At 47.9% G+C, this 27955-nt stretch overlaps 1 pseudogene; it reads left to right on the top strand.

Moving 5' to 3' along the window:
* LOC132680473 (uncharacterized) lies at window positions 1-27665 on the top strand (annotated as a pseudogene).
* The last annotated feature ends 290 nt before the right edge of the window (window positions 27666-27955 follow it).

Here is a 27955-nt window from a genome sequence, read left to right as displayed (position 1 = left end):
ATGGCGCACCGGAAAGAGGCCCTGCGGGGACTGGGAGGACGGAGGCGGGACCAGAGGAGCCGGAGAATGTGGAAATACTAAGGCGAAGGCGGGACCTTTCGGGGCGCGCTCTTCCCTGAGTTCCCGCTCCACCCTTCTCTGCGTTCACTGCCAGGAAACGCGTGCGTCCATAAGAGTCTGGGTCTGAACTCCGAGGGCGAGGACAGGGCGTCCAGCTGGCGTGTTGTCGGGGCCGGGCGGATCCGCAAGGACGGCGTGAGGGAGGGGCCTCGCCGCCCCCTTGATCCCTGTGCAGCTGGGACGCTGACCACCCCCCTTCCCCCCACCCCCCACCCCCCCCCCCCCATCTTGCATCTCCTGTGCTTTCTGAGGTGGGAAACAGAGGCAAAAGGAAAAACAAAAAACAAAAAAAACTAAATCTCCTTACAACTTTCAGCCCACTGAGGAGTCCCTGACTAGGGCGAGTGTAACATTCCTCAAGGAAGACCTAGTCCTCTTCATGCTTTGTTGGGGGGACAAGTGGTTATCTGACCGGATCGCAGTCATGCCTGACCGGAGTCTCCATCAGTTTGTAACTGCCTCAATCATTTACAAGGAAAAAAGCAATCTAATCACTAGCCAAACTTCCAGAAACCTATAGATTCAGTTTTCCGGGTCCCTGATGTCTTCCTCTCGCTGTAGGGGAGAAAATCTGATAGGCTCAGTCACTCCTCACAACCCCCCGTGCTGCCTCTGCCCACTGGTGCTGTCGCCGCCCTCTAATAAAACCACATTTTGGCACTGATGACGTCTCAAGAATTCTTTCTTGGCGGTTGGCTCTGAACCTCAGCAATTTCTACATTACTTCCCAAAGCCCTGTGCACAGAGACCCCACCATTTTCAAATCCTCTTGCTCTCTCTCATCACTTGTGTTTTCTACATTTTGCCTGAGGCGTGGGAGGGAGGATCTTTGACCAAATCTTTGGTCTGGGGAGGATGGAGGGAGGCAGGGCGAAAGAAATGACCCAACACTGGTTTGCCAAACTAGATGGTGTCTCAGTACAGGGAAGACGGTTCCCCCATCTCCTGAGGAAAGACACATCGACTAGGGTGGACAGGGGTCCCTCTTGGGGAGGCTCACCAGACCAAGAGGTCCATGGATGGAGGATGCTCCCCTGACCCAGGAACCGTAGTTGGGGCTTCCAGAGAGATGTCTCTGGGCCCCAGGCTATCCAGATGACTCTTAGGGTTCAGCGGGGACACCTGTAGCCCCAAAGGATTGTTACTGTCTTTGTCTTTCCTCTAGGTGGACAGGAGATCACAACTCTTTGCCTACTGGAAGGCATGAAACAATGGATCTAAACCCACAAATTAACATGGCTAAGGTACACTACAGGCTGCCAGAAAAATCCTTTCTAGAAAGGCTCAGGGATGCTCTAACTACCCGTACCCATTTGGGCCCCAAATCCGAGGATGGCCAACTGATTCCTCGCCCGGTCAACCCCTGACACCAGAAGACAACTTGAGAGGCTCCCCTGCCCAAATGCAGGTGGCCTCTTCCATGTTTTATCAGTGGGATTTAGAGGAGGAAGACCAGGATAGAGAAAGAGAAGGGGAAAGGAAGGGCAGGACACCAGCACACTGCCGGCTGCCCTGTGACCTGGCCACTTTAGCCTCCGTGGTCTCGGTCCCCTGGAACAATGGCCGCTACTGGAAACTGCTACACTTTAGGGAAACCCAGACACTGGGGACACACATGTGTCCCCAGAGGGAGAAGCTATCCACTCCCTACCCCCTTTGCAAAGCAATGGGACACTGGAGGAGGGACTTCCCCCCAGGACTGCCCCTTCTCCATGGATGGCCCTGCAACAAGGAGACCCTATGCCCCTTCCAGCTCCTGAGCAGGAGATTACTAGGTGACCCTGGAAGTGGCAGGTAAGACTTCAATTCCTGTTGGATGCGGAGGCCAATTAATTACTGGGTCCTAACCTCCTCAGGGCCTGTCTCTTCTCGCTGGGGTCTGTGTTGCTCAGCTGTCAGGACTCTGGGAGTATCTTCTCTGTCCATCCCCTGGGTCTGTGTTGCCCAGTTGTCAAGACTCTGAGAGTATCTCCTCTGTCCAGGAGCGCTCTGATTGCATGGACAGCACTGATTTTCCTGTAGCATTGCTGCTCTTGGTATGATACCTCTGTGTCCTTATCTGCTTTTTTTTTTTTAATTTTGTTAGAGTTTATTTCTTTTCAGAAGGAGAGAGCACTCAAGCAGGGGAGGGGCAGAGAGAGAGAGAGGGGGGGGGAATCCCAAGCAAGCTCCAGACTGTCAGCTCAGAGCCCGACACAGGGCTTGAACTCACAAACTATGAGATCGTGAACTGGGCCAAAACCAAGAGTCAGAGACTTAACTGACTGAGTCACCCAGGCGCCCCATCCTTCCCTATTTATTTTCCCAGAGTCTAAGGCATCTCAAGTGCCTAAAATAAGTAGGTAAATTCTCAATTTCCACATGGGTGAAACCTCCTCCTTTGCAGTGAAACCCCAACAACCCTCAAGGAGACAAGTAATAGTGAGGGAGCATAGGACAAGCTGACAGGTTACAAACTCCACTCCCCACCCTCCACCCCCTGGTGGAATGTGTGATATTCCTCAGACACTCCTGGCTGCCCAAGAACAAAGGAAAGGGGTTTTAAAAATGAAATTCCCTTACTGCCTACAGCCCATTGAAAAGTCCTTGACATAGGCAAAGTGACCTCCCTCTAGGAACTCAGCTGCCTGTATGAGGACACTTTGCTGGGGGCAAAAGGGAATCTTGGCTTAACATTATCCTGACCCCCCAGGACCCTGTAAGTCTACTTCCTTTATCACAAGTCCCCCAAGATAGATGCTGGCAATCATACTCCAAGCTTATGGCCCCCGATATATATCTCAAGGCTCTCATTACTGAGGTTTTATTAAACAGTAATAAATGGTGTTTCCCTAACAACAGCCAGCCCCTCTCAAGGTCCTGGAAACCTTGCTTCCAAAATTCCTTAGAGACTTACTCTATCCCTGACTGCCTCCCAACCTGAGGGTGTATAATCAGTTACCCCGTCATGACCCCAGTACAGCTCTTCCTGCCCACGGGTCCTGTCCTTGTGCTTTAATAAAATCACCTTTTTGCACCAAAGATGTCTTCAAGAATCCTTTCTTGGCCATTGGCTCTGGACCCCACAAACCCCCATCACCCCAAAACTTCATCACCGTGGTCTTCCCAAATCACAGGGCCCTAGACCTACTAACTGCAGACCAAGGAGGTACCTATCTATATGTAAAGGAACAGTGTTGTTTTTCCATGTTAACCAGTCAGGCAAAAGTCCAGGAAAACACCCAAAATGTCCTCCGTCCTCCACCAGGCAGACAAAACTGAAGAACGGGGCCATTCCCTCAAAGAAGGGAAACCCTTGTTGCTCTCTGTCCTGGGGCCTCAGCTCATCCTTCCAAGTGTCCTGGGCCTAGCCCTTGGCCCACACCTTCTTAGCCTCCTCTTTCACTTGCTCCCTTCCTGATTCGTTGGACAGTCCCTTGGAGTAACGCTGGACACACATTCCACACTAGAGAGACCAATCCTGACAGAAAGCAAGGAACTTTGACTCAGGAGCATCACCCCTTCACAGCAGAAAATAGTCACACAAAAGGCCTCCGCTGCCCCCCTCAAGCCCCTCAGATTTCAGGCCAAAAGTCCTCGAGTGGGGAGTGATGGAGGAGGCAACTACCCAGGTGTGAGCAGGGAACCTGACTTACCAGCTGTTGGAGACCATCAACCACCCCACTGCAAGCAGAGCAGAAGTTGGGGACAGCCAGGGAAAGTTCCAGACAGTATGCATGCAGTCTCCCCAGTATCTACTGCCCCCAAGTGACCCACAACTTCATTGTAATACATCTACATTGCAGCTTCACCCCCACAGGTGTTACATGTCACGTACCCTTCAGGTTGCAGGAGACAGTGACCCCTTCCCCAGTGCCTCACCCTATACAACTCTCCCATCTGGCTGTCCCGGAATCACATCCTTTTATAATAAGCTGATAATCAAGCAAGTACAATGTTTTCTCTGGGTTTGTAAGAGATTCTGAAAATCACACCCATCAGGCTGACACGTCCCCCAAACTGGTAGACTTCCTAAACTAAAGACTCTTCCTTATGTATTTCCCTTTGGATTTTTCCACTTACTGTCTTCACTTTGGGGTCAAAAAAGTGGGGGTAGGGATGAGGATAGGAATATTGATGATTAAACAAATTGCAAGTACTGAGAAAAAGAAAACTGTAGATAGGAAACATGGAAACATAAACTGCAGTTACAGTGTGATCTGTGGGAATCATTTTTCAGGATTTCTTCTGTTTCAGAACAGGACACTTGAAAAGTCATCTTTCAGCCTGTTTTCAATCGTGATGTGTGTATTAAAGCTGTATTCAGTCTAAAATACAGCTAAGCTCAATCACTCTTGCAGGTAGTATTTATTTCTTTTTATTACAATGTAAATATTTCTGGAGCATCTGTGTGGCTCAGTCGGTCACAGTTTCGCATCCGACTTCAGCTCAGGTCATGATCTCACGGTTCGTGGGATTGAGCCCCGCATCAGGCTCTGTGCTGACAGCTTAGCCTCCTTGGGATTCTCTCTCTCCCTCTCTCTCTCTGCCCCTCCCTTGCTCATGCTCTCGCTGTTGCTCAAAATAAATAAATAAACATTAAAATAAAAACAAAGGGGTGCCTGGGTGGTTCAGTCGGTTAAGTGATTAAGCGTCTGACTTCAGCTCAGGTCATGATCTTGCAGATTATGGGTTTGAGCCCTTGAGTCGGGCTCTGTGCTGACAGCACAGAACCTGGAGCCTGCTTTGGATCCTGTGTCTCCCTCTCTCTCTCTGCCCCTCCCCTGCTCTCACTCTCTCTGTCTCAAAAATAAACATAAAAAATCAATTTGTCAATAAATTATATTTAAAAAATTTTAAAAAATTAAGTTTTAGGAGAAAAAAAGAAAATCAATAATTCTATATTGCCAGAATTTCAATTAGACTACAATAAAAGCATGTTTGCTAAATAAATAAATAAATAGATAGATAGATAAATAAATAAATAAATAGATAAATAAATGCTTTTAATACCACATACAAGTCCGTTTTTAACCCAAATGTCACCAGGTTATATCCTATTTGGTGTCCATATATATCAAATTTATACCTGATTTTGGTTAGTGACTTGAAACCATAGCACACTAGGAATGCAGAACACGACAGTTTAGAATGTAATGAGCCCTTTCACATGACTAAACAGATGATAAAGGTTTCTCATGCTCTCAAATGACAAGTGAGTTCCCTGCTTGTGCTAACAATGATTATGTTGATCTAGAGTTCCTTGCACTAGAAGGTAATGTCCTTCTTTCACGTTTTTGATCCATTTTACTTTACATTCTACCTTGCTAGAACTTAAGATGTAAACATGGTAGAAAAAATGAGAGATACTGGAAATATCTAGACGTGATATATATGGGAGCTACTGCACGCTAAAATGTGTGGGACCAGATAAGCTCTACTTAAAAGGAAATGTGTTTCGGGGCTCCTGGGTGGCTCAATCGGTTGAACGTCTGACTCCGGCTCAGGTCATGATCTCACAGTTCGTGAGTTCAAGCCCTGCACCGGGCTCTGTGATGGAAGCTCGGAACCTGGAGCCTGCTTCGGACTCTGCATCTCCCTCTCTCTCTGTCCCTCTCCCACTCTCTCTTTTCTCTCTCTTTCTCTCAAAAATAAATAAACATTTTAAAAAAAGGGAAATTGTGTTTCTTTAAACTCCTATATTGGGGGGCACCTGGGTGGCTCAGTCAAGTGACCAACTCTTGATTTCGGCTCAGGTCATGATCTCTTGGTTCATGAGTTCAAACCCCATGCTGGGCTCTGTGCTGACAGTATGGAGCCTGCTTGGGATTCTGTCTCCCTCTCTTTCTGCTCCTCCCCCACTCTTGCTCTCTCTTTCAAAATAAATGAATAAACTTAAAAAAATTAGCTCATATATTTTGGGGTGGGGGGGAGGCTGATTGCATCCAACAAAAAGATAACTGGAAATGTTGAGGTCCTACCCCTGGAGCCTGTTAATGTGACCTTATTTGGAAGGAAGGTCTTTATGGATGCAATCAGGTTAAGATGAGGTCATACTTGACCCATGTGGCCCTAAGCCAATGGCTGGTGTCCTTATGAAAAATGGGGAAATTGGGCCACACACCCATGCAGAAAGCCACATGAAGATGGGGACAGATTGGGGTGATGCGTCTACAAGCCAAGGACGGCCGGGGAGCACTAGCGACCAGAAGAAGCCACATGGAGGCACAGAATGCTCAGAGGGAACCTCGGATTTGGAGCCCCCAGAACCATGACACAATAAAGGTCTGTTATTACTTCAGGGTGCCCACTTTGTGGTAATTTGCTGTGGACACTGAATACACCGTTCAACTCAGTATGCTGAAGGAAAAACAGAGTAAACCAAAGTAAACATGAAGTAAAAAAGTAGATATAAAAGCAGAAATTATTAAGCCAAAAAATAAGAAATAAACTACAAAGCAAACTCTTTAAATCTATGATTATATTCATCTAATGCAGGGTGAAAGGTTGTATAAGTTCTCCATTTATTGTGATTTTTTTTTAACAAGGAAAAATCAGCACTTAGATACAGAAGGAAACAGCATTGTAAAGGTCTTGTACTAAAGTGTTAATAAGTCAAGTTATAACCCAAAAATTTTAATTAGAGATTTATGAACACTTATGTGTTATTTGAAAGCCTCCTTGAAGTATTCAACAAACTCTACAACACAGAAAGCCAAACTTTGCAGAAGGACGCAGAGAGATCACACAGATGGACGGACACATATCAGGTGAGCTGAAGTGAGAATTGAAGCAATCACCGGTCTTAGAAAGTTCACAGCCAATACCATGATGTTAACAGACAAAAACGTAGGACAGTACATTTGTCACCCAGAGGCACAGAAGGACTTCTTCAACAAAACTAAAAAAGTACAGAATTTAAGGCAAAATCAGTGAAATGGAAATTATAGCAGAGTTAAGAACAACTATTTTCTTAGTGATACTGTATTTCATATTCGAAAGTTGCTAAGAGGATAGATCTTAAAAATCTTGTGACCATGTGGGGTGGTGGACATTAACCAGACTTACTGCGGTAATCATTTCACGATATATACAAATATCGAACAAAGATACTGTATACCTGAAACTAATGTAATGCTATACGTTGAATGGACCCCAATGAGAAAAAACAATAAAGGTCTAAATGTTGTTTGGCAACAACGTGAGACCAGTTTGCATCTTTACTAGACCAACAAGAATAGAAGAGCTGTCAGATGTTAAGATGAGCAAGGCTGTATGGAGAAGGAGGGAGGGTGGCCTGGGATGGCACTTCCTCTGGGGGGTCTCTCCCGTAATCTCACATGACTGCAACCTCACCAGATGAGTAAAGAAGGTCATTTCCTGGCAGGTGCAGGAACCTCAGGATATCTTTGAGACCTCATGAAGAGGAATTTGCCCAATTCTACAGGTATTGCAGCCTGTCTGATGGCAAGTATTTGGCTTGGCTTCCGGCCTGGAGAGGCTATTAAAAGTTCAACCCGGAGATTCCTTATAAAAGTTTCCAGCAAAGCAAACTTTAAAAGATCCTCATGACCAATCCCTATTCTTGCTGAGCTTATATAAATAATTAGGCCAGATTTGTTAAGACTGGATTTGTTCTACAAATGCATTGGTCTCAATTTTGCTATCTCTGGAAAGGGTGAGTTTTAGAACAACTAAATTTCAAGAATGCACAGTTATGGATGTTAAATGCTAGTTATGATTGTCTTTAAATGTTTGTTGTTTGCCTAAACTAGACAACTTGAGGTAAACTTCAGAAAATTGTTACAGTATTTCATATATAGGCAATCTTCTGTGCTTGTTATACTATGTGGATAATAATAAGACCCCATGGGCATATGATTATTTAAGCACCTGAACAGGATGGATCTCTAAATATGCAAACCATATCTTCCCTAAACCTGGTCTGACAGTTACCAGAAACCCACCCCTTTCAAAGACTTGGAGGTGGACTTTACAGATATACAACCAAATAGAGGATTCAGTTTCAGGTATCACCCCATGGGTCCATCACTCCAGAGTTAAGGCCAACTCAGATGAACCCTCAACCTGGCGAAGTGATCCAGATCCAGTCAACCCGCTTAAACTGACCCTCAAAAAGACACTGGCTCCTGAGATCTCCAGCCCTGCTCCAGCCACGCCCCGGAAGCTGGCTGGCCTGCGCATGACAGAAGCTTGAGGAATCAACATGTGGACCAAGCCCAGGGGTTTGGATGCAACTCTGCCAGCCCTTGCCCCTTACTGGTGCCATAGCCCTGATCTTAATTCTTACTGTTGGGCTGATAGAGAATGCACCAACAAGCTGGACATGGGACAAAAGATGCATGCTGGGTCTCACATACCTCCTCTGAATGGGAGAATTATTAAGTATTGCCTATATATTATGATAACCTCTCTCACCTTCACAACTGCTTCTTACCCACTTTGCCCCCAGGATTGTTATATGACAGTAAGGGAGTCAAGGGCATTCAGCGCCTTCACCTCCCTCCACAAAGTTTGCTACAAGGGGAAAACATCCACTCTGTCAGTCACCCGGTGCCTCAATGATAAGTATTGGACCATAGAGATAACCCAAAATGTCGGGAACCCATGTCACAACAACAGCCTCCAGAGAGGGAAGAAAGCTTGCTACACTTACCTTCCTCAATGGGGGATCTCGGATGGGAGAGAGGTGCACAACAGGTCCCTTCAAACAGTTATGAAGGATACCCAGGATAGGGTAATACAAGCCATAAAGGCAACCACTTCCCCGGGCAGCCTACCAAGGTTTGAACCTTTCAGCCCTCAATCAGATGCTTACCAATTCCCCACTCCAACGTTGGACTAACACCACTCTACCAGTCCTCCACAAAATAAATAATCACGCCCAAACCTGCTGGATGTGCTTCCCCTCAGCCGGAGGGCTTACTTAGCCACTCCTATCCCTTCGACCTGGGAAGTTCCTGAAAATCTCAAAACCAACACCTCTGTCTTAATTGGACCCCTGGCCACTGGGGTCTGGCTCACAAATGCCGAGAATCTAATCTGTACAGTCCCTGAAGGTATGAACAGTACCTCTCTATGAGGAAGAAATACAACCTTAAAGAGGTATGCAACCCTGTGTTTAACCCCTGGAGTGTTCTATCTGTGTTCTAATTTGTCCTACCGATGCTTAGAGGCCAGCTGGACTCAGATATGTTATTCCGTCTTCCTAACCCCAGATATATCCATATACACTTAAGATCAGCTCCTAACAGCCTTTAGCCTCAAGTCCCGGGCTAAATGGGCAGTCCTGCTACCCATTCTGATAGGAGCGGGAATTTCGACAGGAGTAGGAACTAGAATAGGAGGCACAGGTTCATCCATAGGACTATACCATAGACCATCTCAAGAGCTAAATGAACGGGTGGAACGGGTGGCAGATTCTCTGGTAACCTTACAAAGCCAAATAAACTCTTGGCGGCAGTGACCCTCCAAAATAGGCAAGACCCCGACCTCCTCACTCCAGAAGAAGGAGGGACCTGTATCTCTCTGGGGAAGGAATGTTGCTATTTCCTAAACCAGTCAGGAATAGTTACAACTAAGGTTAAGGAACTCAAGGAACGAATTCAATTTAGACAACAGGAAAGTATCAATGGAAAGGATGGGATCTCACAGATTGGGCATCCTGGCTTCCTGCCCTGGTGGAACCCCTCGTCTCCATAATTTTACTTATATCCATCGGCCCTTGTATACTGAATGCCATGGTACATTTTATTGAAAACACTGTTCCTCGCCAAACTACTGCACATATCTTAGCCTTCCGAGAGTACCAACCTGTAAAACTGAAAGGTGATGCTTACTAAAAGTATTTTTAAAAGGCATCAAAGGGGGGAATGTTGGAGAAGTGGATAAAGTACACCAAAGATGGCTGATTGAGCTAAAGCAAACTCTGGTCTCTAGCTTAGAGACCCCTCCTCCGGGTTCTTCTTCCTTTGTTTGCTGCATGTGCAAACCACCAACCACCCCCACACAAATATGGAGGCTGATAACTATAAATTACCATTCCCGCTCACATTCAGGGCTCAGATCTTTGGAGAAATGGTCTCCTCTGACCCACCGGTGTTAAATAAGTCTCCGATCCACCAAGATCTCCGAGTGCCGCTTGGTTTTTCCGCCAGCGTACCAGCCTGGTTCCTTAACAGACCCAGCCCTGGGAACCCACAGAAGTAGCCCCCTGAGGAAGAAAGGAGACTTGACTCCTGTAAGGAAGGGCAGAAAGTCCTAGAAGCACATGGCCTCCTAGTTTCTGCATCCTGAAGCCCTGACACCTGAGGCCTTGGGGCCCCAGCAAGGACTGCCGAGGCCATGGCTACCAGTTCCTTGCCCACAAGGTCTTGCCCACAAGACCTTTAGTGCAGACCCAGGGCTGCAGGTCCTGCAGACCCAGGGCTTCCCCATGCAGTCATGTGCAGCCACGTGCCCCTTCCTCTGGGTAACTGAGTGTCACAGCACTCTCTAGCTCTCTTTTTTATGTTTATTTGTTTTTGAGACAGAAGGAGACAGAGAATACCAAGCAGGCTCCACGCTGTCAGCACAGAGCCTGATGTGGGACTCAATGCCATGAATCTTGAGACCATGACCTGAGACGAAATGAAGAGCAGGTGGCTTAACCGACTGAGTCCCCCAGGCGCCCCCAAAAGCTGTCTCTCTGATGGTGGTCACCTCAGCATACCTGAATAATAATAGTAAGACCCCTATATTTTAAAATAGCAAAAAATGGCCCACAGTAAGAGGCAGTAGAGGCCACAGCCGGGCTGCAAGCTCAGGATTTATGGGTGGATTGTGGGAGGCAGAGGGGGGCACGTTATGGGTGGATGTTGGGTGGCCAGGGGAGGTGGAAGAGGGGCACATTATGGATGGATTGTGGGAGGTGGGGGGGCACATTATGGGTGGATGTTGGGAGGCAGGAGGGCACATTACGGGTGGATGTTGGGTGGCCATGGGAGGCAGAAGGGGGAGCACATTATGGGTGGATTGTGGGAGGTGGGGAGGACACATTATAGGTGGATGTTGGGTGGCCATGGGAGGCGGAAGGGGGGGCACATTATGGGTGGATGCTAGGTGGCCATGTAGATAGCCAATGCTTATGCAGGAGGGAGGTGTGACCAGCTCCAGAAGGTCCCAGGGCCCAGTTGCAGGAGGCAGCGAAGCCAGAGGCCAGGTTATCTATTTTTCTGGGAACAGCAGCAGGCAACTACTTTCTATGATGAGTGGAAGTTGCAAAAAGCATTCAGGTCTCTGACTTCTGAAGTCAAGACCAGTCATTCGTTGTAGGAAAAAAACAAGCCACTGAAAAAAAGTGAGTATCAACCCCCCACGGAGGCAAGTTGAATTCAGTAATAGTGTATGCTGGTAGCTTTGGGAAAGAACTGGAGCTTTTCCCTGAAGGAACACGAGATAAATCTGTGTATATCAGAATCACACGCTGTGAAACAAATAGGAACCGACAAACAACAAAATATGTGTAACTAACAAGAGAGAACTCATGGGAGTTATGCAGATGGGAACCCAAACCACAGGTGGGGAGGCGAAGTGAGCGAGAAGCCGGGGTGCAGGCCGGCGGTGTGCAGGAGCTCGCGTGGGTACGCGGAATAAGGAGGCTGAAACAGCAGCCAAAGCTCCCGCCACCACCCCCCTCCCCCAGCCCCTGGGAAAAGCATTTCTTGAGCCGATTCCCACTTTGGAGAAATTACTGGAGGTGGTTCCCTCTCTCAGATACTAGGATGCGTTTCCTGTCCCAGCAGAGGGCTGGCCACGGAGGTCGGAGACAGCCTGAGGCTGCAGACAGCCCACAGCAGGAGGAGACGAGGCAGAGCCTTGGAGGGGCTGACCCTGGGCAACCGGATGCCCAGTGCAGGCCTACCACGGATTGGTGGATCCGGAGTTCTGAACGCGAGCCTCCCGTCGCCACCCCCCTCCCACAGTCCCGTTCCCAAGCGAGTCTGAAAAGCTGGCTCTCTCCCAAGACCGCGAACTGAGAGCCAAAGGCGTCGGGAAACCCCGCACAAAGTCACTTAGTTGGAACTGCTGGTGGCCCCCGTGGCTATCATCGGCCGGCGCCGCCCCCCGGGGTCCCCGGGCGGGGCGGGGCGAGCGGGGCGACGACAGAGCACAGGTGGGGGACCGCGGAACCCTCTCCCCCGGCCGCCCTTCCAGCGCGCTGGGAGGGCCGGGTGGAAGCGGGGGGTGGGTACAGGGGTGCAGAGGTGCAGGTCGCAGGGCGTTGGGGTGGGAGCGCAGAAGTGCAAACGGTGCCTGGAGGTGTAGGGGTGCTGGGCACAAGGGCCGCGGGGATGGAGAACTGCAGAAGGTGCCGGGAAGTGCAGAGGTGGGGGAAGACGGGGGTGGGGGGGGGAGTGGGGGGGGGGGAGGTGGGGCACAGAACTGCAGAAGGTGTCAGGACCTGCAGAGTTGATGGGAGGCGGGGGGGGGGGGTGTCACAGAATTGCAGCCGGTGCTGGGAGGTGTAGAGGTGGGGGGAGGCAGGGGGGCGCACAGAACTGCAGATGGTGCGGGGATGTGCAGAGGTGTAGCACAGGGGCGCGGAGACGCAATACTGCAGGCGGTGACGGGATGCGCAGAGGCTGGGGGTGCGGGACCTTCGCCTCAGGGCCCCCTCACGCCCACAGCCGCCTGGGGGGCATCCCTTGGGCACACAGTCAGTCTCAGGAGGCCCCTGAGATGAACAGGAAGAGCCAAGCCTCTGGTATTTACCAGAACAGCCCATCTGGATTGGTTCAAACAATCCTACCCGATTGGCTGAGGCACGTTCTGGAGCTTTCCAAAGCTTCCCTTTCCCAATCGCCTTTGCTGCGCCCTCAGTTTGGTGTCTGAGCTTGGAATCTGTTGTGTTTTCTCTACGTTTGTGCCTTAATGTTTTCACCCCTGTCTTTGGACATCCTTGCGATTTCCTAGCATGCGGGTGACAATGGCAGTGCGGCTGCCCTGGAGGGGAAGAGGGGGAACCTTGGAGAAAACCTCATGGCCTGGGGTGTCCCCAGGGCACGGTCCTGTGGGTGAGGCCGGCTGCCTCCCCAGCCCCCAGCCTCCTCCCTACACCCTTCCATCTGCCCCATTCTCCTTTCCCAACACCCTAGTGCACATCTCTCCAGAGCTCTCCCTTCCCAGATGCAGACCACCTCTCCTGAAAACTCAAAACCTATCAAATACATCAAGTATAGGAAAATCGTTCTCATAAAATGTCAGGTTTTGTGTTTTCGGGCGTATGTGCGATCCGGTTTCTAGATCTCCTCTGTTAAAAAGTAAACTGAGGCCTCTTGGGGCGCTTGGGTGGCTCAGTGGGTTAAGCATCTGACTCACCTCAGGTCATAATCTCACAGCTCATGGGTTCCAGGCCTGCATGAGGCTCTGTGCTGATGGCTCAGAACCTGGAGCCTGCTTTGGATTCTGTGTGTCTCTTTCTGCCCCTTCCCCTCTCATGCTCTGTCTCTGTCTCTCTCAAAAATAAATAGACATTAAAAAATTAAGCTCCGGGGTGCCTGGGTGGCTCAGTCGGCTAAGTGTCCGACTTCAGCTCAGGTCACAATCTCGCAGTTCGTGGGTTCGAGCCCCGCGTCGGGCTCTGTGCTGACAGCTCAGAGCCTGGAGCCTGTTTCAGATTCTGTGTCTCCCTCTCTCTCTGACCCACCCCGTTCATGCTCTATTTCTCTCTGTCTCAAAAATAAATAAACGTTAAAAAAAAAAAATTTTTTTTAATTAAAAAAAAAAACTAAACTGAGGCCTCTTAAAAATGTTACAAATTTATTTGAGCAAAACTTGATTGAAATCAGGCAGCACACAGTCTCCCAGCAGATAGCAGGGAGTGCCAGGGAGCTGTAGGAAATGAAAGACTTAACCAGGCAGAAGGGTGCAGGAATGAGGAAGTAATTCCAGGCAAGAAAGCAGGTGGCTTATGGCAAGGCCACTTTCCTTTGGGGAAGGGACGGCAGGGGCCTACCAGGCAGATTTTGTCACCAGTGCTGACCAGGGAATCCTGATTGTCTGGTCGAAGTTCCCATTTCTGGGAGAGCTAACACTGTCATTGATTGTTTCGGTTTGGTGAGCTGGGGCTTAGAAGTGACTCCATATTTGGGGTCTGGAGTCTTGTTTTAATAATCCCTCCTACATTTTTAAAAAAATGTTTATTTATTTTGGACAGAGAGACAGAATGAGAGAGAGCAAAGCAGGGGAAGGGCAGAGAGAAAAGGAGACAGAATCCGAAGCAGGCTCCAGGCTCTGAGCTGTCAGCATGGAGATCATGACCTGAGCCCAAATCTGAGGCTTAACCGACCAAGCCACCCAGGCTCCCCCTCCCCTTCACTCTTGATGTTGCAGATTCTGCTACTGAACCAGTAGCTGCCCAGCAAAAACCCCTTGAGCCTCTGGCCACAGTCAGTCTTGATTATCTTTTAACTGAGTAAGGAGGTGTGTGCTGAGGCATTGGAAATCAAGGGGAAGGTTTGTGCCGGGCAGAATGACAGGATTGCCAGCATCGCATTGTGGAGAATCCAACAGACATTGGAGGTTAGATTATCCCCCTCAGCAATGGCCCGAGATATGTGGCCAGTGGCATTATCTGGTGTTTACAAATGACCAGATGGCAGGGGGAGCCTTCCTCAGTTTGGAATACGCACCCAAGTTTCAACACCTGGTGGCTTGGCAGTGGGGTCCGTGGTCAAGAGTACTCAGCAGGGTCCTTTTGCTGAATCTTGCTCTTGCAAGAACGTCAGAGTAAAACAACGGTCTGTAAATGGCAAAAGTTAAAAATGCCCATGGTCAGGGGTGCCTGGGTGGCTCTGTCAGTTGGGCTCCCGGCTTCAGCTCAGGTCATGATCTCGTGGTTCACGAGTTTGAGCCCCACACCAGGCTCTGTGCTGACAGCTTGGAGCCTGGAGCCTGCTTCAGATTCTGTGTCTCCCTCTCTCTCTGCCCCTCCCCAGCTCACACTCTGTCTCTCTGTCCCTCAAAAATAAATAAAAATACTTTAAAAAATGCCCATGCTCAAAGATTTGGTGAGTGTTCTTTTGATAAGGAAGTGTAGATGTTTCTGTGGCATACAATTTAAGGTGCTAGCTGGACAAGGAGAGTATCAACAGATTTCTATGTACTTTGAGCATTTCATGGTATATTAGTAACATACACCCACACATACAACTTAAGGTTTACCATGATGTGTTTGAAGGTGCTTGCTGCATGATTTGTATACCATAATTGCATATCAAATCAAGCTAACTGGTCTGACGTCTTTCTTTAACAAGGTGAGACACACGTCCTTTGAGATATTCCAGGATCCCTCTGGGAAATGTCAAAGTTATTTTGAGGTCAAAAGGCTCCAGGGGCTCCTGGGTGGCTCAGTCGGTTAAGCCACCGACTTCAGCTCAGGTAATGATCTCACAGTCAATGGATTTGAGCCCCACGTCGGGCTCTGTGCTGACAGCTCAGAGCCTGGAACCTGCTTCGGATCCATGTCTCCCTCCCTCTGTCCCTCCCCTGATCATGCTGTGTCTCCCTCTCTCTCAAAAATAAATATATATATATACATATATATATACATACATATATACATATATATATACATACATATATACATATATATATACATACATATATGTATATATGTATGTATATATACATATTTTTTTTTAAGTTTAAAGACAACATGGGGAGCCTATGTGGCTCGTCAGTTAAGTGTCCGACTTCAGCTCAGGTCATGATCTCACGGTCCATGGATTTGAGCCCCATGTCAGACTCTATCCTGATGGTTCAGAGCCTGGAGCCCACTTCAGATTCTGTGTCTCCCTCTCTCTCTGCCCTTCCCCTGCTCATTCTCTCTCTCTCTCTCTCTCAAAAATAAACATTTAAAAAAATTTAAGGCTCCATTTAGAATTTGATTTGGGGAAAATGTCAGAAGGTTTGGACATTTGATTAAATAGGATCACAGATTATTATGAAATAATACTTACTCATCTACTCGACCAAAGTGGCAGTTTAAGATGTTAAAGGCCCGACCCTGTTTAGCTTCCAAGATCAGATGAGATCAGGGGCATTCAGGGTGGTATGGCGTAAGATGAGAAAACTGGATTTTCTTACATAATCAAAAACCTGCTACAGACAACGTGAAACACAGTAAGGTATTTTAGTAGGACACAAAATCTTTGCTGTCTGTGCAGATTACTTAAATGTTAAAAAAAATCCTGGTTATAATTTCTTATTTTTTTAAGTTTAGCTATTTATTTGAGACAGAGAGAGAATGAGCAGAGGAGGGGAAGAGAGAGAGGGGGATAGAGGATCTGAAGTGGGCTCTGAGCTGTCAGCACAGAGCCCTACATGGGGCTCAAACTCACAAACCATGAGATGGTGACCTGAGCCAAAGTTGGATGCTTTACTGACTGAGTCACCCAGGTGCCCCTGAAAATGTGTCTTTGATTTGGTGTCTGACATCTGTCCTCTGTGAGGTTTTTTTTTAATTTTTTAATTTTATTTATTATTATTATTTTTTCTTGAGAGACAGACATGAGCGGGGGAGGGGCAGAGAGAAAGAGGGAGACACAGAATCTGAAGCAGGCTCCAGGATCTGAGCTGTCAGCACAGAGGCTGATGTGGGGCTCAAACCCACAAAAGCAAGATCATGACCTGAGCTGAAGTCAGCCCCTTACCCAAGAGCCACCCAGGTGCCCCTCCAAAATCCTGATCTTTTACGGTATCTTCAAGCATCATGAAATGTATACAGGACATTTGGGGAATGGTAAAGACAGGTGGACCTTGAATTGTTTCTAGAACTGCATTTCTGCTTTTGCAAAGCAAAATCCCTTATGGGATAAGGACAGTGGCTTTTAATTCCCCCAAAGAATCATATTAGAGCCTGAGTGATATCAAGGCGCTGATGCAGCCATCCAGCCATATTACACTCAATTTGCTTCGTGATATCAGGGACATTTCCAACTACAATGGAAAGCAAAAGATTCCTATGTTCTAGGTTTATAGCTGTGTGTCTTTGGAATATTTCAGTACATGCTTCAGCACAAAAGGCTTCAGAATGTTTTCCTTTATCTCTGTGTACATAGCTTTATTTTAACTTAGGAGAAGAGGCCTAAAAATAAGTTCCTAGCAGGCTCTGAATATCAGCTTCCAGTTTGGCCAACCTGTGATGATAGAGCCATGTTTAAAAAAAAATCCTTTTAGGGGAGCCTGGGTGGCTCAATTAGTTAAGCATCCTATTTCGGCTCAGGTCATGATCATGTAGTTCACGGGTTTGAGCCCCATGTCAGGCTTTGTTCTGACAGCTCAGAGCCTGGAGCCTGCTTCGGATTCTGTGTCTCCCTCTCTCTCTGCCCTTCCCCTGCTCACGCTCTGTGTCTCTCTCTCTCAAAAATAAATACACATTAAAAAAATTTTTTTAATAAAAAAAACAAAGATCTAATTTTTAAAAATGTTTTTCTCCTGCCAGTCCGAATTTGGAAAGAAAGGGACAACGTGAGATTTCACCTTCCTCTCTCCATCAGGCACCACAGATGGAGATCTGCTAAGCCTTCTCACCCTTTGCCAGCTCCTGCTTTTACTCCCAGGACATCATCTGCAGGTTCTGGAGTGAGTCTGGTGTCCCAGCAGGTCTCATCTTGGTCACCAGAAACTGTAAAGGAGGAAAAACAATTTTCTGTCGAGCCTTTATGGTGACTACTTGGCTGAGCCCCCTTTTTCTCTGGGACACCTCTTCATCTAGGTTAAAAGTTCTCCACTGTGGCCACTGTGTCTCAGGATTATCTTTGGACATCCAGATGGCTAATAGACACATGAAAAGATGCTCAACATCACTCATCATCAAGGAAATATAAATCAAAACCAGGATAAGATACCTCCTCACACCTATCAGAATGGCCAAAACTAACAACTCAAGAAACAACAGATGTTGGTGAGGGTGTGGAGAAAGGGTAACCTTCTTGCACTGCTGGTGGGAATGCAAACTTGTGCAGCCACTCTGGAAAACAGTATGGAGTTTACTCAAAAAGTTAAAAATAGACCTACCCTATGACCCAGCAATTACACGACTAGGTATTTACCCAAAGGATAAAAAAATGCTGATTCAAAGGGACACATACACCCCAATGTTTATAGCAGCACTATCAACAATAGCCAAATTATGGAAAGAGCCCAAATGTCTGTCAACTGATGATGGACAAAGAGGATCTCTTTTGCACTGCTAGTGGGAATGCAAACTGGTGCAACCGCTCTGGAAAACAGTATGGAGGTTCCTCAAAAAAACTAAAAATAGGACTACCCTATGACCCAGCAATTGCACTACTGGGTATTTATCCAAGGGAAACAGGTGTGCTGTTTCAAAGGGGTACATGCACCCCAATGTTTATAGCAGTCCTATCAACAATAGCCAAATTATGGAAAGAGCCCAAATGTCCATCAACTGATGATGGATAAAGAGGATGTGGTATATACATGCATTGGAATAGTACTCGGTGATGAAAACAAAATGAAATATTGCCATTTGCAACAACATGAATGGAGCTAGAGTGTATTATGTGCTAAGTGAAATAAGTCAGTCAGAGAAAGAAAATACTGTATGATTTAAGTCATATGTGGAATTTAAGAAACAAAGCAAATGAGCAAAGGGAAAATAAGAGAGAGAGGCAAAACAAGAAACTGACTCTTAACTATAAAGAACACACTGATGGTTACCAGAAGAGAGATGGGTCGGGGGTGTATTAAATGGGAGATAGGGATGAAGGAGTACACCTGTTGTGATGAGCACTGGGAGTTGTTGAATCAATTCTACACTTGCAACTCATATTACACTGTATGTTAACTAACTGAAATTAAAATTAAAACTTAAAAGGAAAAAGATTATCTCTGGTTGTTCAGCCTTTAAACAAAATCTGATTTACTTGAGGCCTCACATAGGACCCAATCCAACCCCAGACCTAGCCCAGTTTCTAAGTCGGACCCAGTCTGACTTCAGCCGATTTCCAGTCTGGAAAGAGACATGCTCTGATAAAGTCTGAAAGTTCATAACACAGGAGGACCAGGACCAACCAGGACTTACCCATGACCACTGGAGGCGGCAAGACAGCCATGGGCTCAGAGGGGCTCAGCAGGTGCCTGTGCCTGGTTCCCGGTTGCTCTGGGACTGACAGGGGTTTCCCTGAGGTCCCACTTCTGATACCAGCACTGCTGAAAGAGAAACTGAGGTACATTGAAAATTGTGAGAGTGTATTTCAGCAAAGACTGATTCGAATCAGGCAGCACCCAGTCTTGCAGATAAGAAGGCGTTTGGAGGAGCCGAAAATGAAAGACTTCTATAGGCAGAAAGGGGGGAAGCAAGGAAGTCATAAGGGGCCAAAGGTGGGTGATTATTGCAAGGTCACTTTCCTTTAGGGAGGGGACAGCAGGGGCCTATCAGTCAGATTAGTGGGACAGGGTGATTCCTGATTGTTTCATTTTAAGTTTATTTATTTATTTTGAGAGAGAGAGAGAGAGAGAGAGAGAGAGAGAGAGAGAGAGAGAAAGAGAGAGAGAGCAGAGAATCCCGAGCAGGCTCCTCGCTGTCAGTGCAGAGCCCAACACGGGGCTCGAACCCACAAATTGTGAGATCATGACATGAGCCAAAGTTGGACACTTAACCTACATTTTTACCAGGTGCCCCAACATTTTTACTTTTTTTTTTCTTTTTTTTAGTTTATTCTTGAGAGAGAGCGTGAGCAGGGGCTGAGCAGAGAGAGAGGGATACAGAGGATATGAGCCAGGCTCCATGCTGTCAGCACTGAGCCCGCATCGGGGTTTGAACTCAGGAACCGGTTGAGATCATGACCCGAGCCAAATTCAGACACTCAACCCATGGAGCTACCCAGGCTCCCCACATGACTTTTGCATATCTGTATGTAGACGGGAAGTAATAGAAATATACTATATACGCATGAGGACAGGAGCTCACTCTCATGGAGGAACAAGTAACCAGAAAGGCCTGTGTGGCCTCCAGAGCATTTTGTCCCCTGACCCCAGCCCCTGGGGGCACCCGAAACCTGTCCTAGGTGGGGAATGGGTAGCTGTGCAGCTCAGGGGCTGAGGGGCCAGCACATCTGGCCTTTGTGTCTGCGTGTCTGTGTGGTCACTGAGATGGCAATGATCCATCCCACAAGCTGCTCACCCAACACCAGATTCAGTTCCCTGACCCGCCCCCCACCTCCCCTCCACCGTGGTCTCCAGCCTTTCATTCCCACCTGGAGCTGGGATTTGACTGAAGACTCCCTCTCTCCTGCCTGCTGAAACAACATGGAAATGAGCACAGGAAGAAAAGGACAGGCCCAGCCTGGGAAGCAACCCCAAAACCTTGCATGGGTGCGGGGTTAGCACCTGTCTCCTCCAGGGTCTTGTACGCAAGGCCGGCCACAGGAGCCCCAGCACCCCCGCCACAGCCTTTGTCTCAGGTGCACGCTGGAGGCTGTCTCCAGGACAAAGGCCCGCCAAGCTGCCTTCCTTCTTTGCTTTGTGAACCTGCAAAGCATGCAAGGAGGTTTACCTCTTCTCTGCAGAGCTCCAGTGTGCGTGCACTGTCACTGCAAGCACCCACCTACCTGCAGCTCCCCGCCCCAACCATTATGGTCTGGCACCCTTCCTGCATCTTCAGGGTGCTGCCTCCCCGCAGAGCCCTCCCCCCACCCCACACCCCTGCAGGATCCATAAGCAGCGAGTGCTGCTGTTGCTGTTGGGGGCGGGGGGGCTTGCAACATTTCATCTACAGCAATGCTCATTGGTGGGAATGTGTAAGACACCAGGCTGGGGTGGGGCAAAAACACTGCACAGCATCTTTATCCCAGCAGAGAAAAAGGATGGTGTCCGTGGTGGGCACAGGAATTTAGGATGATGAAATGTGCTCCTTTCACTGACTCCATCATTTGTTGAACATAGTTAAGGAATTGCTACGAGCACCAGGCACTGTGCACTGAAACCATTAAGAAAAAAAAATGTTTTTATTTTTTATTTTTTTATCATCCGACCCCCTTTTTAAATTATTCTTCTAGAGGCGCCTGGGTGGCTCAGTTGGATAAGCATCCAACTCTTGATGTTAGTTTAGGTTGTGATCTCATGGTTGGTGAGATTGAGCCCTGCATCAGACTGTGCTCTGGGTGTGGAGTCAGCTTGGGATTCTCTCTCTCTCCCTCTGACCCTTCCATGCTCCCAAGTGCTCACTCCCTCTCTCAAAAAAAAGACAGGTCCAGGGCGCCTGGGTGGCTCAGTCGGTTGAGTGTCCAACTTCGGCCCAAGTCATGATCTTACAGTTTGTGGGCTCGAGCCCTGCGTTGGGCTCTGTGCTGACAGTTCAGAGCCTAGAGTCCGCTTCAGATTCTGTGTCTCATTCCCTCTCTGCCCCTCCCCCACTTGTGCTCTGTCTCTCTCTGTCTCTCAAAAATAAATAAAATGTAAAAAAAAAAAAAAAAAAAAAAGACAGGTCCTCCCCCAAAAAAAGACCCTAACTGCCATCAATACCTTCCTGGGGTTTCATCACAGGAGGGAAGAAAGAAGTCCATGCCACAACCAGACAAACGTTGTCACAGACTATCACACCTGCTATCTATTCTCCAAAGGGCCCACTCATCTTTCCTAAACACCATTCACTGTCCCCCTCAGAGGCCCACAGCCCCCTCCCCTGCTCCAATTAGGATGGTATATAAGCTCTCAAGGGGCGCCTGGGTGGCTCAGTCGGTTGAGTGTCCAGCTTCAGCTCAGGTCATGATCTCACAGTTTGTGGATTTGAGCCCCACATTGGGTTCTGTGCTGAACACTTGCTCAGAGCCTGGAGCCTGTTTTGGATTCTGTGTCTCCCTCTTGCTCTCTGCCCCTCCTCTGCTCGTGTGTGCGTGCTCTCTCTAAGATAATAAACATTCAAAAAAAAAGATGGTATATAAGCTCTCCAATCTCACCGCTTTGGGAGATAGTCACCCTTTTCCCCTGGGAGGCCCCCATGCATGTAATAATAAAAATTAATTAATTCATACACCTTTTCTCCTGTCAATCTGCCTGTTGTCGGTTCACTTCCCAGAACCAGCTATCAAAGCCAGGAGGGTGGAGTGAAAGCATTTCCTCCCCAACATTATAAATGTGTTAGAGCTTCAATATCCACCGGAAGTGAGCCTCACTGAGACAGAAAGACATTCTCCAAACAGTGAGTTTCAAGACTATGTCAGAGAAGTCTGTGCTCACGAAATCTGCAGGCAAAAGAAAAGAGATTCTTGCTTGGAGTGCACCTCGTGTGCAAGATCGGGCTTCCGACGTCTCCCACTGGTGCTGGGAAGCAAGACTATCATTTGTATACTCATTAAGCTCCCACAGAAAAAAAATAATGATGGCTACAAAAGTGGTTTGGGGTAATGATCCAGAAACAAGCCTTTTTTTCTATTTCCTTAAGGCACCTTGTATTCAAAGGCTTTATTCTTTTAATGGAGTCAGCGATTGTAGAATTCAGTACAATTTCATCTACAATACTTTCATCTTTCCAGGAGAGACCAATTATAAGATTTTGGACTTTTTTTTGTCAGAAACTGAAACACAGAGTGATGCATTGGTGTTTTACTATTTTTCTTCTACACACCACATCATAAGTAGTGTTCCTTCTTCAAAATTGAGTTCAATTCACTATCCAAATATTTAAAATTTCTTGGCACCAATCAGCCTGATTTTCAGGGTCAGCTCCTGCCTCCCACGTGTTTAACTCAGGACATATTTTCTTCAGCCTTTTGCTACCCATCCATAAAATGGAGTTGATAATAGTACATACCAGGAAAGGGTCTTATCAGCACTAATGTGAATTATGTATTAAATGGTTACCTAGATCATAATAAGCTCTATAGAAATGTTCATTAAATCAACTCCATTTTTTAAGGTAAATAGATAAAATGGTCAATGCTGAGTATATCCAAAGCAGCTCAAGGCACCCACAATCTCAAGAGGCCCATGGATCTCACAGGACATGTGTGCACACACAAGACATGTTTGTACAGACATATTTGTACATAGAGGGCATTTGTGTGGGTATCTTGAAAGCATCTTGCTGACTGTTCTGAAGCTGTGATCCATTTTGTCTGTTGGGGACACCATTAAGTTTCCTGGCCTCTGGATAATGCTCTGGATGGTTACAGTGGCCAGGTAAGTGACACCCAGACCAGACCTTAGACCTTCTCAAAGTGTGATATGCATCTGAGTCTGTTTAAAATACATCTGGTGCACCTGGGTGGCTCAGTCGGTTAAGTGTCCAACTCTTTTTTTTTTAATGTTTATTTATTTTTGGGAGACAGAGCATGAGCGGGGGAGGGATAGAGAGAGAGGGAGACACAGAATCCGAAGCAGGCTCCAGGCTCTGACCTGTCAGCACAGAGCCCAGTGCAGGGCTCAAACCCACAAACTGTGAGATCATGACCGGAGCCAAAGTCAGACACTTGACTGACTGAGTCACTCAGGTGCCCAAGAGTCCAATTTTTGACTTGAGCTCAGGTCATGCTCTCACCGTTCTTGAGATTGAACCCCACATCGGGCTCTGTGCTGACAGTGTGGAGCCTGCTTGGGAGTCTGTCTCCCTCTTCTCTCTGCCCCTTCCCCACTTGCTCTCTCTCTTTCTCTCTCTCTCTCTCTCAAAATAAATAAAAATAAACTTAAAAAAAAAAGAAAAAGTGGGGCCTGGGTGGCTCAGTCGGTTGAGCACCCGACTTCGGCTCAGGTCATGATCTTGCAGTCTGTGAGTTCGAGCCCCACGTCAGGCTCTGTGCTGACAGCTCAGAGCCTGGAGCCTGTTTCCCATTCTGTGTCTCCGTCTCTCTCTGCCCCTCCCCCGTTCATGCTCTGTCTGTCTCTCTCTGTCAAAAATAAACATTAAAAAATTTTTAAAAAAGAAAAAAAATACAACTTTTGAGTCAATACCTTTGAAATGGGGCCCAGGATTCTGCATTTCTATTTTTTCTTATGTTTATTTATTTATTTTGAGAGAGAGAGAGAGAGAGAGAGAGAGAGAGAGAGAGAGAGAGACTGCACAGGGTAGGAGCAAAGATTAGAAGAGAATCCCAAGCAGGTTCCATGCTCAGTGTGGCCCAACACAGGTCTCAATCTCAAGACCATGAAATCATGACCTGAGCCCAAATCAAGAGTCGGACTCTCAACCCACTGAGCCACCCAGGCACCCCAAGAGTCTGCATTTCTGAGCTTCCCAGGTGTGATGCTCAAGTAAGTAAATTCTTAACACCTTATATTTCCATCTTGGCATTTAACATATAGGAGACCTTAACTCATGTCTATAGGAGTTAATTTAATGGGGGAGGCAACTCAGGGACTGATAACTTCTTGTGAAAACAAGACAACATATCCAAAATGGAGTGCCTCATGCTAAGTGCCATGTCACGGAACCAAGACTGAATTTATTGCAAGTGTCAGCTGTCCCAGAAGTGGAGCATTAAGCTCCAGTGAATCAGGAATCCCCTGATTGTGGGAGGCTGGGCCTGGTGCCAGGCTGAGACCGGGTCGAGCAATGGTTCCCTGTTGACTCAGGCAACCCGGTGGTTCCCCCTCCCATTCCCCCATTTTCAAGGGCATACGAAAGCCTTGTCAAGGCTGAGAAAGTTAATTCCTGAAGCCTGTGGTCTGTGGGTGTTGGCAGTAATGTTACCTCCCCTTTTTCTACCCCGAGTCAAATAGAAACAAACATGAGAACTGTGTTTTGCTAGCAATCTTATCAACAAGGTCTTGCTGTGACCCGTTTAGAAAATTCACAAGGAACACAGAACTAAATGTTTTGGTTGGCAGCGATTATGTGAAACCTGTTTATTCTTAGAATGGCCTGACCCATAAGAGTCTTGATATAAAAGATTGTGTACAGCAACAATAAAGCCGTCACTTGGGCCATCAGCCCAGGGGACCCTCCAGTTCCCAAACTGTCTTCTCTTCTCTCTTTTTTTCCTTACATTCCCCTACCGTCAGGACCCTGATCTCGGTGTTTGTTGCACCGGTCGCAACACTGATCAGCACTAGTGAGGTAATCAGTCTAATAGGCCTCTTCCATTCTCTAAAAGAAAGTGACCTTGCAATAATGCTATTTTTCCTTTCCTGTGACTTCTTGTTCCCTCTCCGTTCTGCCGATACAAGTCTTTCATTTTGTACGGCTCCATGGAAATCTTCTCTATCTGTTAAATTGGATGTTGCCTGATTCTAAGCAACTTTTGTTCAATAGATTCTTAATATTTTTGGTAGGCCTCAGTTTAGCCTTTAACAATTCTATAAGCCTGTGTTCTGATGCGTTCACAGACAAGATGAGACCCTAGATACGGAGTACCTAGCACGCAGCGATCACTTCAAAAGAAATTAGTCAGCATTGAAATCAAAGGACTGTTTCCCGGAAGCCCCTTCATCAGTCCTTCCACTTGCAAGTCTGCCCTGTTGCTACACCTCCAATGTGAGTGCCTTCACAGATTTTCAGTGTTCAGCCATTTGGATTTACGCCTGAATTCTGACATTGGCCTTTTGTTGGGGGAATGATGGGAAATAAATAGTTAAGTTATTCCCATTCCCCTTTGCTGAATAAGCATCAGCTTGTCCTCCCTAGCTTTGGGCCTCAGAAATGTGTTTACCCCTTGCCCGGAGAAGATGGAGATGCAGCGTTAAACAGACTTTTATTTCCTTATTTATTATTATTATTGTTATTGTTTATGTTTATTTTTATTATTATTATGTACCCCATCCAGAACCGGTGACCACACAAAGGACCCTCCTCTCCCGGTTTGAACAAAGATGCTCAACCTGACTCCCAGCGCGAGGCACCTGTGTCTTCGGATTGGTGGGATTGCCGTCCAATAGGAAATAAGAGCCAGCATCCGCTATTTACATAAACTCCTAGCGGTCCCGGAGGCTCAGAGCCTGCCGTCCAATCAGATTCCCACGACTTGGAGGCTTCATTTGAATATGGACACAATAAATAGCGCTGCCTGCGTTCAGCGCACTCATCTCGGTTGCTGCGATCGCACCGCCCGGTTCCGGTGCCCGGTCCGCGGCCCCCTGCCCCTTCGCCCGCACCCTCGCGCCCCAGCTACCTCCACCCTAGCCGCCTCCTGGCGTTCCTGCGTACCCCGCCAGCCCCGAGCCCGCGTCCCTGCGACGCCCCCGCCGCCCCCACCCGGGCATCCGTGCCCCCCTTGGAGCTCCTGTGCCCGCGCTGCCTGAGCCCCGGAGCCCCCACCGCCGCGTTGCCCCACCCCCACCCCCGCGCTGCCCGGCCAAGCCGGATCCTTCCCACTCCGCCCAAGAAGGGCTCCAAGAAGGCCGTCACCAAAGCACAGAAGACAGAGCAGCCGCAAGGAGAGCTACTCCATCTACGTGTACAAGGTGCTGAAGCAGGTGTATCCCGACACCGGCATCTCGTCCAAGATCATGGACATCATGAACTCGTTTGTCAACGACATCTTCCAGCGCATCGCCAGCCAGGCCCCTGCCTCGACCATCACTCCCGCGAGGTGCAGACGGCCGTGCGCCTGCTGCTGCCGGGCGAACTGGCCAAGCACGCTGTGTCTGAGGGCACCAAGGCCGTCACCAAGTACACCAGCTCCAAGTGAGGCGCGCCGGGCGCCCTGGAACCCAAAGGCTATTTTCAGAGCCACCTCTTTGCTCAGAAAGGAGACTGCCAGCCGCTCTGGTTGTGATGTGCTGCTCCAGCAGGGTTCTGGGGGGCGCTGCAATGCGCCACGGAAAGCGAGACTGGACCTTCAAAGGCGCAGACCCTGCAAAGGCGCGTTGAGTCAGCATCTACCCAGCCAGCAGCCAGAGAGGGCGCGGCCTTAGCTTTAGGCAGAGACCCGGTCACCTCCAGGAAGGCCTCAGGCCAACCTCCCTACTAGCACCCCCGTGTCTCTTAATGGATTAGGTCTGCGTGCGCTAGACGGACGTGGGGTTCGATGAGACCCTGGGTGTTGGGCTCAGTCTTGGTGGTGACGCTTGGGCTGGTCCTTCCTTCCTTTGCCTCTTGCCAAATACACGAAAGCAGTGTTCAGTTTAAGCAGCTTTTTGTGGGCACCACAGTTCCTGTTTGAAAAATCAGAACAGCGGGTGCACAGGTAGTGGCCTCCATCATCATACTCTGCTAAAATCATTCATATTAGGAGATCGGTTTATGTGGGGTTTTTTTTAATTTTTAATGTTTACTTTTGAGAGAGAGAGAGAGAGAGAGAGCGTGAGCAGAGGAGGGGCAGAGAGAGAGAGGGAGACACAGAATCTGAAGCAGGATCCAGGCTCTGAGTCCCAGGCCACTCAGGGCTCCAACTCACAAGAACCATGAGATCATAACCTAGGCCAAAAAGTCTAGGCCCAACGGACTGAGCCACTCAGGCGCCCCTATTTTGGTTGTTTTGTTTTTTGTTTGTTTTTGGTATATACTTTTAACGAAAGCCTTGTAAATGGTGATAGAGCCTTTTTGACAAAACGAATGGAGCACTTTAAACACATACACACAACTAAACCATATGCAAGGTGGATTTAATTTGCCCACTTTATTTATAACTGAAGCAGCAGGCTTGACTGTGGCCCAGGCTTCTCTCGCTCTAAAAAATACCCCAGACTACAAAAACCACCACAAGAGCATCCCAGTCTGAAAGCAAAACACTTCCCAGGATTTGGATTTCCAGTTCAGTCCCAAGAGGTGGGCAGAGGCCTTCTGATTCCTGGCCCCTAGGGGTGTCCATCTCCGGTGATGTCACGCTTTCATCAAATCTTAGCCTCCTACACTAAATTCTTTGTTTTGCGTTTGTACTTTTTTATTAAAGAG

This window comes from Panthera onca, chromosome A1 (genome assembly GCF_046562875.1).
Source record: "Panthera onca isolate mPanOnc1 chromosome A1, mPanOnc1 haplotype 2, whole genome shotgun sequence".
In the NCBI taxonomy this organism is placed as follows: domain Eukaryota; kingdom Metazoa; phylum Chordata; class Mammalia; order Carnivora; family Felidae; genus Panthera; species Panthera onca.
This window is presented reverse-complemented; position numbering and strand designations above follow the sequence as displayed.